At 39.3% G+C, this 14,874-nt stretch overlaps 1 long non-coding RNA gene across 1 annotated transcript; it reads left to right on the top strand.

The window, feature by feature from the left end:
* The first annotated feature begins 278 nt into the window (after positions 1 to 278).
* Positions 279 to 13,382, top strand: LOC309485899. Its single transcript, XR_014201320.1, has 3 exons — positions 279 to 392; positions 530 to 612; positions 12,232 to 13,382. It is a non-coding gene; the product is annotated as an uncharacterized lncRNA (long non-coding RNA).
* The last annotated feature ends 1,492 nt before the right edge of the window (positions 13,383 to 14,874 follow it).

Raw genomic sequence — 14,874 nt, 5'->3', positions numbered from 1 at the left:
TCGCCATGGTCGCCTCCATTACTTTCACCAGAGCCGCATTTTGAACACCGAGCTCTCCCTGAAGTTCATCCATCACGCTTCTCTGGGCAGCAATGGTTTGTCTTGTTTTTCGCATTTACTCCTGGCTATGCTTTGTAATTAACGTTCATTCATAAATAGTGGAGAACTGACCGCACACACAATAAATTGTCTTACATTTGTGGAAGGTGGACGCAAGGTGTACTATGCTGCCGCCATGACACCGGAAGTTTCAATATGTGTGGGAAATTTCTACAGGTTTTAGAATGAACCCCAGTACAACAGAAACATGCAAGGACATCCAGCACACTTGTGCACACCTCCATTTTACCTCATATCAGCATCACCAGAGACAGTACTGGAAAGGTGTCAAGGTCTGTATGTTTTTTTTGTTTTTTTTTTGCCAGTTTCTGTGTCCTGTCTGTATATCTTGTTTTCTCTCGAAAACAACCTAGATTGTAGTTTGCTGATATTTTTATGTTGATATGCCTTCCTCTGCTGTTTGTCGTAGGTATGAACGACAGAGAAGACGGGAGGAATCAAGGGCTCCTGCTGAGAGACATAGTATCATGCCTGATCTGGAATCAGCTGCAGGTATGCCAAACTCCTAATTTTGATTAATTCATAAACTGACACTGTTAGTTTGTTACACAATGGGTCTCATTCATGAAACACGAGCAGAACGAATTTTTGTGTAAATCAATCGTGTGTAAAGTGGTTCTGGCGTAAATTTTCGGATTCATTAAAATGTTTGTATTTTCCAAATGTTAGTTGGTACGAAAGAAATCTATACCTGCTCCCAGCCACGCGTAAATAGTGCGTTTAACATCCGAACGTTTTGCTCATTAGTAAGGCTGCATTTTAATTCACCTTAATCGGGTACATATTTACACAGCATTTTGGAAAAATATTATAGGCTATATAGTAATTACATACGTTTTTTCTTTTTACTTTTATTATGAGAGCCAGTAATAGCATCTGCAAACGAAACACAAGTCCGCAAGTCACAAGTGTTGCACTTGCAGTCAAGCTTCATGTTGAACCATTTTCTTTTCACTTCTGGGACTGTTCGATTAACAGATGAAACTCCATTAACTGCATCTGTAATACGCTGCCAAGCTTCCTTTTTTTTTAGGACCACTATGTACGCTTGAAAATAAAATGTGGCGTTTTGAATGAACTTCTGATAATAAAACTTCAATTTCTGCATCTGAGAAATTTCTCTTTTTCATTCGCTTTTGAGAAGACATGTTGAAATCCTTCGTTTGGTGTCATAATATGATGCCCATATATAGTTGTCAGTCGAATTTAATGGGCGGGATTTATGGTAATTGAGAATGAGCGTGCACGCGCGTCCCATTTACGACTGATTGGAATTCATTAACACACACACACATTTCACTATCACATCTGACGTTTACGAAGTATTTGTAAATCAGGAGAAGAGTTTTCGGGAAGGTCTCTTTACGCGCAAATCACTCACATTGGCTGCATTTACACAGCAGGTCTTGATGCCCCATTCCGATTTGCTGACTATATCCGATTTTTTTGACGACCCGCTTACATCATCTTTTAAAAGTGACCCGTATCCGATATTTGCATTTACACTATACACTGCCAAAACAACCAAATGTAGACGTTCTGGCCCGGAAAATGAAGTGAAACAGCTCTATATGCAATGGATGCAGAAGCAGACACAATTATTATAGTGATGCGCTGATCGCGGTCATATGTGCGGGGGCTCTGCGGATTGGGCGGGTCAAGTAGGCTAATAAAAATAACATTCTGATTAATTTCGGGTGGGTCGCGGTTGGATAGATAAATCATTATTAACAAAATATTAACTACATTCTCTAAAATATGAGCATGTTCCATTCCAGTTTAAGTTTCAAGGGAGTAAAGCCTGTTTATGCCATTAAGGAAATTAAATTCTGTCAAATAAATTTTGTTTTAAAGAAATGTTAATTTAAAAGCAGCGCTCATTCATCATTGCATTAGATGCGCGCATCAACCGTCGCCTCGAGTCCGCTGTTGAAGGTGATGATCATCCATTTATCCTCACGCGTAACCACACATAAGAATAATAACTTTGACCATCGGGTGCGGATACTTAAATCAGAGAAAATTATTGGTGCGGGTGAGAGGCAGGTGGATGATTTGTTTTTGGCTGCGGATTCGGGTGACGTTGGAGCTCTCTAATTATGCAGTGTTTTGCTTTCCGCACTATTTTCAAAGGTCAGCAAAACATTGCTCTCGTAAGGTGTAGAAAAAATTACTCCACTGTGTTGAGCCTTTGACCTCCATCGCACCTATAATAAGTCATGTGATCTCAGTTGGTGGTGTCCACCTGAGTTGACGTCACTTTTTTAATGACGTACAACTCGCATTTACTGGGGAATATCCGATTTGTCTGCTTACATGGCAGACGCAAATGCACGTATCCGATTCATATCCGATTTATTACCACATATGAGTGAGGCCTGAATCCGATCTGAGAAAATCGGAATCCATGCGTTTTTTTTCCTGCTTACACGTTCACCGGTCATATCCGATCTGTGCCACATGAGAGGAAAAAATCGGAATTGGGTCACTTAAACCATGCAGTGTAAATGGGGCCAGATTTACTCGAATATTTACGAATGTTTCATGAATGAGACTGTGATGACGGGTGCTAAGATTACGTCATCACTGCCGAAGTCTTTACAAACTGTTTATGGGCTTATGTTTCTTTATATTTGTTATTTATGGTTGTGTGTTTCTTTTGACTATAGTGCAGTCCCTTAGGTTCATTATTCAATAACATTCATTTATTATAAGTTTAAGACATGCCGTTTGAGTTGGTTGCAGATAGGTGCACATATCAGCAGTCATCAACATGTTATGTCTACTATAGTTTTCCTTTGTTTGTTCTCATTAACCACACAGAGACAAGTTGTAGTTATGCATTTTTGTTATTTATTATTTCAAATCTGTATTTATCCCCACATTGCAAACAGTGGTCTGTTTACTCTGCTGTCTACTCACCATTTCCTGTGACTCCACAAAGGAGGGGGCGGGACCACAGCTTCCCTTTTTCTTGTGTCGGGTTAAACCATTTATATTAATAGGGAAGGGAGCTTAACCCTTGGTAATGTAGGCATGGATAAATGTCTTATGGTGTTTACATTTAGTTTAAGTTGCTGAATGAGTTTAGTTTAATTATTTTTGGAAGTTAAATGGTTAAATGGTCATATGTTTAGGCTACAAAGGTTTTTGGTATTGATGCCCCTGCAGTTGGTACAGTCTTGTAATGAGCCTGTCCTAGGCTATATAAGACCGTCTAAATTGAACCTTGGCAGGTAAAAGATGGGGTCATATTTAGTGGTGGGAGAAAAAATCGATCCATCGATGCATCGCGATTCTCTCTCCAACGATTCTGGATCGATTCTGAGAATTTCAGAATCGATTCTGAGCTTAGTTTTTTACCAGATGTGCGATGACGCTGAGTTTGCTTTAGGAACACCCGTCTTCTGCTTGCTAACAATTCCTCACACACGTACACAACTCGAACCTTCCGTAAAATAATCTTTCATAAAGTTCGGAAAGGTTGAAGCGAATTACAAGGACATTCACAGGCTTCGTTGCACAGGATGCGCTGTGAGAGACGCGCGCTTGTTTTGATGTTACACTTAAAGTGTGCTGTCTCACCCGTCTGTATTTTCCTTACAAATGCTCTACGAAGTCATCATTTATGTGGTTTGGATTGCAGTGGACTTATATATTTAAAATATGAATCTCACTAACAGAAGGCTGCTTTCAATTTTAAATGCTGACGCGCGCTTTGTTTGTGTACGAGACTGCTCGCGCAAGCGGCTGTGCGACTCCATGTAAGTGGTTTAATATACTTGTGCAAAATGAACGTAAACACAGCCAGTTATGTCTTAAGGGATTAAACGGACAGGACAAACCACATTACTTCTTATATTTCAAAAGAGATCCGAGCGTGAATGCAGCTTAATAGATCTCCCGCAGTCTATGTCATAGTAAAATACAAAAGTACGATGAAGAAAAATCACTCACAGTTCTTGAATGGAAAATGTTCAGATAATCTTAAATACTGAAAGCACTCTTTGTTTGTTGTTTGTCATGTTTCTATGCTCCTCTTTATTATTTGCTACTTGCTTGTATGTTTTGAAGTTATATAAGTTTAAAATTCTTAAAATACAACTGTTTTAATTCTTTTTTTAAATTTGTAATTATTTTTAAAAAAGTACTTAATTACTTATGTAAACTAATGAATTAATAAGGGGGGGAAAGTAGATAAAGAATCGATCTGGAATCGGATCGTGACCTCCAGAATCGGAATCGGATCGGATCGTGAGGTGACTAAAGATTCCCACCTCTAGTCATATTGCTGAAGTGTTCATGAAGATTTTGCTGCCTGTAGCAATTTGTTTTCCTTTGTTTGTTGATACATCAAAGTTTGCACTGAGTCAAGTGTATATTTATTTTGGTTTAATTTTGTAATTTTTGTTTTTTGACACATCACTGTGAATATATTTACCCCTACTTCTCCACTGGCATTTAATAAAAATCTTCTTTGGATGATGTCTGAGTCCTGAGCCTATCTACCACCTCCCCTTGATCTCCACGGGACACGTTATGACAGAGACCCAATGTGTTTGCCTTTCCTTAGTTAAGTGTGTGTCTCTCTCTCTCTCTCTCTCTCTCTCTCTCTCTCTCTCTCTCTCTCTCTCTCTCTCTCTCTCTCTCTCTCTCTCTCTCTCTCTCTCTCTCTCTCTCTCTCTCTCTCTCTCTCTCTCTCTCTCTCCTTTAGATGAGTTTTCCCCTGAGAGTGCACTCGAAAGACAATATAGAGAGCTGAGTGAGAACTACTCCTCACTGAAAAGAGAGCGGGAGGCTGTACAAGAGGAAAACCGGCAGCTGAAAGAGAAACTGAAGAAGTCCAAATTCCAGATGTATGACTTGAGGTGACTTTTTTGGGGGCATCATGTGCAGTACAGTATCTGCAGTACTTTACATCCACATTTCCAACTTTTGGTCTGTCTGACAATGTTCACACATTTGTAGTGGAACTGTTGGCAACAGTCTTTGCATGTGATCATTTGGCCAAAACCATAGTTGTATATATCAGGCCATTCCATTTCTTGTTGTCCACAATCCACAGATAGTCATGTATAGTGTAGGGATCTGGCAAGATCTCACCATTGCTGAGAGTACTTTTTTTATTATTATATATAATCGGCACGGTCACAGGTAGCCTACTAAGGCTTCCCCACATAATCCATGATCAAATCTTTGATTTACAGTACAGTATTAATTCATACATGTATCACAGTAACATTGCAAAATTAAAGACTGACAATCAGATCCGACTAAAATCACGTTTTGAGTCAGCAGTTATACAAACAATAAGGAAAGTAGGGCTAGTCGATTTATCGATATAAAAAATATATCTATATATTTTTACATTTTTAAAAAGTTTGAGCCGTTTATCGTTGCACTATTTTGTGGAACTGCAAAGTCAAACAGCGTTACTGATTACACGTCTAGATTTTTAACAGAACTGAAGGCACTCCCAACAACATGGGGTTGAGTTCCAAAATGTAATATTAAATGTAAAAGTGAATGCTTTTATTTGTGATGCCCCAGCGAGAGCATTCTTAAAATGCATCAAGTCCCACAATGCCTACAGCAGCTGTGAGCGGTGCACCATTGAAGGACATTATGTAAGTCACAGGGTTTTATTCAACTACCAGTCGCAGGAGAAGATTGATGCAAGAACAGAAGATGACTTCATTAAACAGGCATATCCCATCCACCAAACTGGTTACTCACCCCTGATCGCTGCAGGCTTGCAGTGCATACAGCCGTTTGTGCTGGACTATATGCATGTTGTCTGCCTAGGGGTTGCCAGACGATTGCTGGGAACAATCTAAAACAGGGACCTAGAGAGTGTAGGCTGTCCTTAAGGCAAATTGGAGAAATATCAGCAAAACTCTTGATCATTCCCACTACTATACTTCATTTGCAATACCTGCTGCAGCAATTTCCCTTCTTTATTTTATTTTTTAAACCAGATCATTCAGCCTTGGCCAAGAGAGTCTGTCCAGATCCCTTTCTCAGAGACAGCATGAGGGTTTCTCAGGGTCTTCCACTCATGGACGGAGGTATTTCATTTAAATATGATCAAAAGTACAATATTGTCAGTATAAATGAAGCACTGTAAAGCTGCAGTCTGAACTACAAATCTTCCAGATGTAAGAAAATGTTTGGCACAGACCTCAACAAATGATAGATTTTTTTAAAATAAAAACTGCAATGCAAAATGATCATTCCCACTAATTTGAGAATTAGACTTAATTTGCAATAACAGTCATAGCAATGTCCTTTTTAATTTATGTACCGGTATTTTTTTTTTTTTTTTTTTTTTTTTTTTTTATATTCTTTTTTTTATTAGATTTTACAGGTCCATACATTACAATCAAAGATAATACCTGTCATACTTCTCAATAAGCCATCTGCAAATGTACATTAATACCCCATAAAAAAATATATATATATATATATATAAAGAAAAGAAAAGCATCACAGGCTCGGTAATTAATAAGCAAGGACCCAATAGGCCTTCATTCTACATTACATATGCATAATCCTTTTTAAACATAGTAAAATCAGGACAAGAACTAAAACAAACATGATGGGATAAACCTCCATGACTCATAATGCCCTCTTCCGAGGGGGAAAAAACCCCCACCAAAATCCATTTTAAACAAATGATGGTCGTAATGGAGTGATATACGTTATCCATCTTTCCCATCTTTTCAAAAAAGTCCCCTGTTGCAATCTCAAAGCAAAAGTAATCCTTTCCATCTTGAAAATATCGTAGATAATGTCAATCCATTCCTCCACTGTAGGTTTTCCTGGTTTTAACCACCTTCTAGTAATAGCTTTTCTACTAGCAGCGCTTAGGATCTGAAATAAGTATTTGACATGGGAAGAAACATTTTCTGTTGTCAAGGCACCTAAATATAAAGACTCAAATTTAAATTGAATGTCCATCTGAAAAATGCTTTGCAAAATTTTATAAACCTCCCGCCAAAATGGAATCAATAATGTACAGGACCAGAAAATGTGAAAATGATTTGCTTCGAGGCACCCACATTGTCGCCAGCATGCCGAAGAATTGGTGTAGTGCTTCTTCTGAGCTGGAGTAATGAAAAACCTTATAAGGTTTTTCCAGCAAAACTCTCGCCATAAAAATGAACTGGAAGTTTTCCACTGTATCTCACATAAGTTCTCCCAATCTTCTTCCTTTAGAACAAAGTTTCCTTCCCGTTCCCATTTTTGTTTTACATACAGTGAACTACCTTTTGTTTGTTGTAGCCCCTTATATATTCTTGCGATGAGCTTCCGGTTAGAGCCCGCAAGATAAGCCTCTATAAACACTTTTAACAAAATGTTATCCCAGCTCACTGTACACCTCTTCTGCATTTGGTCAATATAGTGCCGGACCTGAAGGAATCTGTAAAAATCGTCCTTAACTAAGCCAAATTGCCTCTTCAGATTTTGAAAGCTATTTATAGTCCCCTTATGCAAAAATGTACAGTACGCTGTTAAACCTTGCGAAGTCCATCTCTTAAACCTTGCGTCCCATCTATTAGGCAAAAAATCTGCATCAAATGCACACCATCTCAGGACCTTTACCCCATCCTTCAGGTTACTTTGAGCTATTACTTTGCTCCATATCTTAAGTGACAAACATATCCATGGGTTTCCCAATTCTTTTAAATTGTACAACAGGTCCTTATCCCCAATTGCAGCCTAAATTGGAAATTCATCTGACATAGCACCTTCAATCTCCTTCCATCTGGCACAGTAATCTGGGTTGCACCAGCATACTAATGGCCTCAATTGAGCAGCAGTATAGTAGTCTTTTAAACATGGGAGAGCGACCCCGCCCTTGTTTTTTGTCAATTGTAAACTCTGGTATCTAATTCTTGGCCTTCGTCCCTGCCAAATGAACCTTGAAATATACTTGTCCCACTCCTGAAATTGTTGGTCAGGTATATCTAGTGGAAGAGATTGAAAGAGATACAGCAATTTCGGCAAAATAACCATTTTGACAGATTCCACGCGTGATCCGAAATTAAGAAAAGGTAGAAGATCCCATCTCCTTATGTCTTCCCTAATCTTTTTATTCAGGGGGAGGTAGTTAAGTGAGAACAAATTTGTCAAGTCTATTGGAATGTTTACCCCCAAATACCTAATTGAAACCGAGTCCCATTTCAAATTATACTTATTTCTCATGTTTACAGAAGGGTTGTAATTAAAACAGAGAATTTGTGTTTTTGGAACATTCAGCTTATATCCAGAGAAGGATCCATATTGCTCCAATAAGTCCAATAGCCGTGCCAAAGACTGCTCAGGGTCAGTTAAATACACCAGTACATCATCAGCGAACAACGAAATAATTTGTTCTCCCCCATACATAGCGATTCCTTTAATATTGTTGTCCTGAATGATCCATTGGCTCAGGGGCTCGATAAAAATTGCAAACAGGAGGGGGCTAATTGGGCAGCCCTATCTTGTTCCTCTTTCTAATGTAAAGGGGCTAGAGACAGCCCCATTTATTTTAATTCTTGCCCTTGGGTTATCGTAGAGAGCTTGTAATGTTTTAATAAATGTATTATGAAATCCAAATTTGTCCAAAACTTTATATAAAAAAGACCAATTTACACAGTCAAACGCTTTTTCTGCATCCAGCCCCTCTAGTACTGCATCTAAATTATATTCTGTTATATGGTTAATTACGTGTAAAGTCCTTCTAATACTGTCTTGAGTTTGTCTTCCGCGAACAAAACCCGTCTGGTCAAGACTTATAATTAATGGTAGCATTCCCTCTATTCGTTTGGCTAGTATATGGGTAAATATTTTATAATCCTGGTTCAACACGCTTACTGGTCTAAAATTACCGCATTCAGACTTGTCCTTCCCCTCCTTCGGAATTAAAGATATTACCGCCTCCCTCCAGGAGGGAGGTATACTGTTCTCTTTAAGTACCCAGTTAAAGGTGGACTGCAGCACAGGGGTCAAAGAACCCTCCATGACTCTGTACCATTCGGAAGGGAACCCTGGAGCCTTATTTGGTTTAAGATGCGATATGGCTGAGCGAATTTCTTTCTCTGTTATTTCTGCTATGAGATTCCTACTTTGTTCACTATTCAATTTAGGCAGATGAATTTTCTGAAAGAAATCTTCCATTTTCTCTCCATCTATTTGAGGCTGGGAATATAGTTTTTTATAATAATTTTCAAAACAATCTTGTATTTCGTTTAATTTGTAATGCATAGAATTAGTATTAGGATTTTTTATTTTATTTTATGAATTCTCTGCTTGTTGTTTTTTCAGCCTATAAGCTAATAATTTGCTGGCTTTCCCACCCCCTTCGTAATATTTCTGTTTTGTAAAAATTAACTTTTTTTGTATATCCTTTGTATAAATCTCGTTTATTTCGTTCTTTTTCTTCCTAAGTAGCTCTCTATTTTTTTTATCATTTGTGTCTTTGTGGTGTTGTTCCAATTGTTTTAATTCTACTTCCAACTGAATTAGCTCTTTTTGTCTTATTCTCTTTAGATGAGCACTGTATCCAATTATCTTGCCTCGAAGCACAGCTTTACATGCATCCCATAATATTGGAGGGGGGACTTCCCCATTGTCATTCTGTTCTAAGTATTCAGCAATATCCTTCTTAATTTGTTCCTTCATCTGACTCAGTACAAATGTGTTTAACCTCCATAAGGTGTCCTTCCGGTATTGTTCAAGATTTAGTTTTAAATACATGGGGCTATGGTCTCAAAGGTCCATGCTCCCTACATCGCAACCAACTACCCTGTTTAGATCTTGAGCAAAAGTAAAAAAATAATCAATCCTTGAATACACCAAGTGTGGATTTGAAAAAAAAGTGTAGTCTCTCTTTGAAGGGTTTAATTCTCTCCAGATATCAATTAACCCGATTTCTTTCATAGCCAGATTGATCTTTTTACTTATCAAATTGGGCTGGACTGATATGAGGTGTCCAGTTTAGGATTTAGTCTAATGTTGAGATCCCCCCCGCAGATTAGGACCCCATGGGTCTCTGCTGTTATTAAATCGAATATCTGTTTGAAAAATTTCCAGTCAGAGTTAGGAGGAGCGTAGATGTTAAATAGAGTAACCAATGAGCCCCCTAAATTTCCCCTCACGAGAATAAATCTTCCCTCTGTGTCCTTTTTTTCAAAAATGGGTTCGAAACTAGTCTTGTTAGATATCAATACTGCCACCCCCCTCCTGTGCCCCGCCTTATATGATGATGAGTACTGATGTTTAAAGCCCAATCGTTTTAATTTAGCGTGTTCTGTATCCGAAAGATGTGTTTCTTGTAAAAACGCCACCTCAACCCTCTCTCTTTTTAGTTTAGTTAATATCTTACTTCTCTTGATGGGGTTGACAAGGCCATTCACATTATAAGTTGCTATTTTAACTGATTGCATTCAGTGTATACTAAAGGGAAAATGAGAAATAAAAAAAAATACATAAAAAAAAAACCTCCCATAAGTGACCATGAGTAACAAAAAGAATCACAGGTTATATCCCACAAACAACGAAGAACAGCAGCAAGAACTGCTGCAACACTCAAAACACAATAAGAATAAAAACAGAAATAAAAAGACTTCCAACTGTGGGGTCTTAATATTGACCCTGATGAAGCCCTGATGGAAAAAGGGCTCTGAGGTAAAGCCTCCCCCCTAACAGGTGGGAGAGGGCCATCATGCATGATATCGTCTCTGTCTTGGCAACATGTAAAAGAAAAACCCACCGACGTTTACATTATACCCTTGTTATGCAGCCCGTTCAAAGTTTCTTTAATAAACAGGACGTGTTAAAGGTCTTAATTCCTCTCTCTTCCGGGAGTTCCGAGCGGAAAAAGAAAATAACGACTCAACGGACTCACCCGTTATATTCCCAGTAAACTCGCACACAGCAGTTTTCAATTCACTAACAGTCATCCTGAATCCTGGTGTCTAAAAGCCTGTAATTTTTCCTTGTAATCCAAAGCTCTGCCAGCTCTGTGCCGGTTCCCTGGTCTCTTGACGGTATGCCACGTGAACCGCTGAATCCGCTCCAAAAGCGAGTCCGGGTGTTTAATTACCGAAACCGGGAACCCCCTCTTCGCCATATCCTCCGTAGCCTCCTCCGCCGAACCGTACATCACAACTCCCTCCTGGTAAAAAACTCTGAACCTGGCGGGGAACGGCGTCTGAAATCGGATTTTCTTCTCCTTCAATATCGCTTTTGCTTCGGCATACTCCCTTCGCTTTTTCAAGACATCCGGGGCATAATCGTGATCGAGGTTGACTCTTTTCCCGAGATACTGAAATCCTCGCTTTTGCCAGGCCGTTCTCAGCAGCTCTTCTTTCATCCTTAAGCTTGACATCTTGACCACGATGGACCTCGGCGGGGCTTCGCCAGGCGGCCTCGGCATCAATGCGCGGTGAGCTCTTTCCACTCGAAGTTCAAATGTAGCCGGAAGCTCCAAGCCCCCCCGCAGCAAGCGCTCCACGTACATCACCATCGAAGGGGAATTTTCCTCCGCTCCCTCTTTAACGCCGTGAATTCTGATATTTTCTCGTCTGGAGCGGCCCTCTAAATCAGTCAGCTTAGCGTCTAAGTGTATTTGAAGATGTAGCAGCTCCTGCACGGTATCCTCCGCCACCTGTAACCGTGTTTCAGTCGCGTCAATCCTCTTCTCCGCCTCTTCGATCCTAGTATTGGATTTATTCATTTCTTCTCGTATCGCATTCAGCTGCTGACTGCTGTCTTTTCTGAACTCTCTCAGCTCTTTAAGTATGAGGCCAAAGTCCCCGGTCTCACTTTGACCCGCTCCGAGTTGCGTATGCGTATTGTCATCATCGTCCTCCATTACGCTGCTAGGCGATGAAGTTTGGCTAGCTCCTTCGACGTCGAGTAAATCCTTCTGCTTTAACTTTTTATTTTTCCCTCTGGGCATTCTCGAGACCCACTGTCTTAAATCACTCTGTAAACTGTTACTAAATATTCGAGTTGTAGTGGGTAACTTTGTCCGAAATTGTCGGGAGCACGTTCTCTAAGCTGCCATCTCCTGGTTCGTCAAACCGGAAGTCCCCACGGTATTTTTTTAACCATATAATTTAGCCGTAGCCGAAGGAGTCCTTTCAAGTAACTTTTGCAGAAACGGAGGCGGAGTTCCTCAGAGTCCTTCTCACGGCGTCAGAATGCTTCTGAACCCACAAGGAGCAGTAAGAGGTGAGGGTGTTATTAGGAACATATTCTGGCATATGAGAAAAAAAATACTGGAGCTCTTTAAGATACTTGTATTTGTCTTGGGTGTGCTTGTACATGACCATTATGGGTTGCATAGTATGCAACCCATTTTCTCCATCAGTGACACCTGTTGTATTACATATTTATTAAATATTTAATTTAGTTTTTCCACGGCAATAGTATATAAACTGATAAAGTTTAGTAGACTGATTTCAGATGATTATTGAGTCTCCAGCAAGAGTCTCCTTTCCTGCCAGACCTGTTTTCTCTATTGTGTTTTAAATTAGTCAGATCACTGAGATTCTCACCTTTCGGAGCCCAGACGTTGAATCGTTAGGTTGATTGACTTTCACCTTTTGTCTTTAATGGCTCTGGGATGGCTCTTGGAATTGGAGTTCCTGGCCAGTATCAGCATGTGAATAGTTATGCTGATTCAATGGGACTGGTAGTGCTCTCAGAGTAGGGTGTGTTCCCACTTCATTTGCATGCTTTATTCAGATTTCCCGCCTCTATGTAATCCCTCCCCCTTGGAATGTATATAGCTACAATGTATAATGTTTTAGTTAGACTTTTGAAGAACTGCAGCCACGTCAACGCGAAGTCCTCAATAAAGAAATAACTTCTTGAACGTGATCCCAAAAGTCTCCTGGTCTTCGATTCTGAGTTTACAACAATTTGGTGCCCTGTGACCCAGATAGAGTTCCAGCTTCTTCACCTGAATCCAGATTGAAACAGCAAGCTCAACAAAAGATCTGCTTTCCAGACTGCATCTTTTGGAATACAGAGCGAAACTTCCAGCTGAACAAAGATTTCCAGACTGAATCTTCCTTTACAACCAAGGGTTGGTGAGTGCTACTCTATTCAAAAGAACCTTTAAAGACCAGTACAAGTTTGATATCCTCTGCGCCGTTCAGAGAAGTAGTTAACAAACAGCTGTAGAGTTTGGTTAACTAAAGTTATCCTCTAAAGTTGTCTTTTAGAGATGAAGTTTATCCTCTGTTTTCAGGCAGGGAAGATTAACATTACAGGTTAGCGTTTGCTAATACTGATCTGTTTTTTCCCCCTCATCAGACTCTTAAGTCATCAGACTCTGTCTTGAGCTCATTTGATACACAGGGATGCAAACAGCGCGCTTTTCGGCGCCTCCCGCTTTTTTCACGTCAGTTTGGGTGACAAATTCATCTGAAGCCTATTTCATAGCTTAATGTGAGGGACAGAAGTCTATTTACATCATTAAAGTTTACGAAAACTCGTTTTCCCTCCTCTGCGGCTGTCAATCCTTCTCCATTCAGTATTCAAACAGAGCGCGCGCCTCTTCCGGTTACAGCAGCATACATGCACGGTAAAACTCTCTCCAATATGATATTCACATTATAATGCTTGATCTGTAAAGAAAAGGCTGTGGATTTGCATAAAATGACTTTATTTTGTTGGAGTTTGTTGCTGTTTTTAAACGACTCTGTGTGTGCCTGTTAGATCACACATCACAAGGACTATGAATCGGCATCAAACGCACAATAACAGGAATTTAAAACTGTGAAGAAACAAATGATCAATACACTGTTGGACAGATATACTCTAGGATTTGTGCGCTCGACATTTCTTCGCTTTGTGCCGTGAACTTTTAAATGCGCACTTGTGCAGCGCTGCACACTGTGACTCCATGTTGCTTTGAGCACATCATTCTGCGCCCGAGATGCGCATACGTGCTTTGTGAGCTCTGTTTTGAAGCGTTTCATATTATCATGGTTTTGCGCACTGAAAGATTATTAAAAGCCTATATTTTTGTATACCTAGCCTGCACAATACATTTAAAATAAGCATAATTGAATAATGTTATTTCTGTGTAGTGTAGTGTAGGCTATATAAATATACACACTTCTGAATTCTTGACATTCATATATAAATATAAAATTGTGAAACGTATGATTGCCTGATTGAATTTTATAAGAATACTAATAGTATTTTGTTTTTATTAACATGTTTAGATTTGATAAAATTACTGTGCAGATTTTTTCAAGAATTACTTTTTGCTGCTGATTTATACACTCACTAAGTTTAATAAAAAATAAATAATACATTTATGTAATATTTAAAGGTGTTAACTGTAATCTTACACTGCAAAATGATAACTTACAAAGGATTAAAATCATCACAATTATGTAAGTATCTGGATATTTGCCGCGGGGCGAGGGCGTGAACGAGGGCGAGGGCTTCGATAACCTCTCTCTTTTTTGACCATACATGTGTTTGCATCCCTGGATACAACTACAACAAAAGTAAACGAATACATGGCCAAATACTTGAAATATGCACCAGAAGATGATGGGTGGCGGTGGCAGAAAGATTTAACCAGCCGTGTTCAATGTTTGGGCCGTTTTTCTAAAGGTTAAAGTTCGACACATGTAAAATTGTTGTGTGAAATGTTGGCACACTTGCAGCCATGTAATAAAGAATGTTTCTTACGTCAGTGAAATGTCTTTATTAATCTTCTTCCTAATCTTGCTTTGACCA

The sequence above is a fragment of the Leuciscus leuciscus genome, assembly GCF_965113295.1.
Source record: "Leuciscus leuciscus genome assembly, chromosome: 21".
NCBI classification, from domain to species: Eukaryota; Metazoa; Chordata; class Actinopteri; order Cypriniformes; family Leuciscidae; genus Leuciscus; species Leuciscus leuciscus.
The sequence above is the reverse complement of the archived record's forward strand: the minus strand, read 5'-3'. Positions and strand labels throughout refer to the sequence as shown.